At 26.5% G+C, this 2,206-nt stretch overlaps 1 non-coding gene across 1 annotated transcript; it reads left to right on the top strand.

The window, feature by feature from the left end:
- Positions 1-407: 407 nt before the first annotated feature.
- On the top strand, positions 408-515 carry LOC112211655 (U6 spliceosomal RNA). The gene has a single exon (XR_002945681.1). It is a non-coding gene; the product is annotated as a U6 spliceosomal RNA (small nuclear RNA).
- Positions 516-2,206: the final 1,691 nt, after the last annotated feature.

Below are 2,206 nucleotides of genomic sequence, written 5' to 3'. Positions count from 1 at the left end.
AATTATTTTAAACATAAAAAAAAATTAAATTAAGTAGTATTGAAGAAAATGTATAGCGCTATAATACTATACTAGACATTTTCATCAATACTACTTTTGTACTAATATTATGTTTTCTTCTTATGTTTCTTGTTATTTTTTACATTCTTTTAATTATTATAGTTTTTATGAACCCGATTTCGTAATATTTGAACTTACTTTTGTATAGTACCGAGGTACAGAATTACCTGATTAATTTTTTCTAGATTTTTGCCATTTTTTTATCCTTAATAATTGTTTAAAATATATAAATATGGCAGTTTAAATTTATTGTATGTTTTTATGAAAATTATTTACGATTTTAATGTCTATTTTTTTCAAAAGGTAACCATACGCCGATGCATATTTTAAAATTTTATATTTTGTTTGTACACCCTTCGGCAGTACATATACTAAAATTGGAACGATAAAGAGAAGATTAGCATAGCCCCTGCACCAGGATGACAATTGCATTGCAAAAGACTGATCTAGATGACTGTAATAAGGCGAATCTGGACATACGGAGTTGAGCTTTGGGGCTCCACTAGACCTTCGATTTCCTCTCGTATCCAATCATTATAATCCAAAATCCTCAATTCTCTTTAATTTATCAAAAATAAAATAGCACATAAAGACCTTAATGTTCCATTTGTAACCGATCTAGCCCGAGCCAGATACCATTCCTTCCATTACAAACTTCCTAACCACCCAAACCCACTAGTTTCTAACCTTGCTTCCATTCCTGACAATCCTCCGAGGCGCCTGAAAAGAAGATGGCCACGAGACCTGTTAATGTAAAACCTAATTAGAGTGCTACCAATGGGTAGTTTCTCTACACGCCTGTAACACTCCATTTTAATTGAGACCAAATTTACTAAATGTATTATAATGTACAGTTATAAATAGCAATAAATAAAAACATTTTTTGTTTAAATAAAATAATTTGTGTCCATTTTAAGTCTCAAAACACTCTTTATAATTTATTTAAATGTCCAACATTTCAGCCATCCTCAAGAACAACCTTAAATATAAATTTACACCTCATATCCAACTATAGCAGGTTATTCTGTTCAGTTCATTTATTTTAGACAAATCACCCTATTTTGTCGCTTTTCAAGTAAATTCTAAAACTTTTAACTATAGAATAACTTAACATTATTATCACTTTCTTATCATATATAACTTTTATAAATTTACCCACGTATGACAACGTTTTTTTATATAAATCCTTTAACTACAAGTCAATCCAGCACAAATATTTATAATAAAAATAAATATAGAAAACTACTTACAATTTATCAATTGACGAAATGATTAATAAAATAAACAATTAAAAATACGTGCCAACGTTTCGGCCAGAATTTCAAGACTTCGTCAGGGCTAAGAACAAAAAATAAGATAAAAATCATAATGAATAAGAGGAATTACAAAATGATTAGAAAATAACCGACGATATAGATACATAAATAGTGTTTAAAGAAAATGTATTGTCTAAGTATTGTAAGAAGATGAAGGCTGTATGAGAAAAGTAATGAGAAAATTAAGTAAGTGGAAACAACAAACAGTAAAATAGCTATGAATATCTAGTTAGTAAATATATGTAAAAACTGAAAATTATTTAAAATCAAGTGGAAAATTAAACATATGTCATATAATAGACAGTAAAGTTATAAGTAAAGAATAAATAAAGGATATTGTTATTGTTATTATTTTAGATTAATTATTTTATATATGCTTGTTTGAGATTGGTTTAGTTTATTCTTAATTTAAAACAATTTTGATCCTTTTTCTCTCTCAACTTTTAATCTTTGAAATTTTTCTAACGTTTCGGCCCTCAGGCCATTCTCAAGGATAACTTCATATTGATGTCATTTCCTTTTTCAAATCTTAAAATTGCAGGCTAATAATTGCCTTTGTCCCATATAACTTTTTCTAAAATTTAAAACTTTTTTACAAAACAATTTTCTTCCTTTCTTCACTTAGATTTACAATTTAAAAAAAGTTTTTTTTTGTTTTTTTTTTAAATTTCCTTTGTCCCATCTTTAAAATAAATTAATCATTAAAATAATATCATAGTAACATTATAAAATTTTGTTTTTAAATAGATTTCTTACTTACATAACTTTTTCTAAAAAATGTTTTCTTAAATTTAAAACTTTTTTACAAAACACTTTTCTTCCTTCCTTCG

Source organism: Halyomorpha halys, unplaced genomic scaffold (genome assembly GCF_000696795.3).
Source record: "Halyomorpha halys isolate HHAL.00 unplaced genomic scaffold, Hhal_1.1 Scaffold112.1, whole genome shotgun sequence".
NCBI classification, from domain to species: Eukaryota; Metazoa; Arthropoda; class Insecta; order Hemiptera; family Pentatomidae; genus Halyomorpha; species Halyomorpha halys.
Note: the sequence above shows the minus strand (reverse complement) of the source record. Positions and strands in the feature narration are given on the sequence as shown.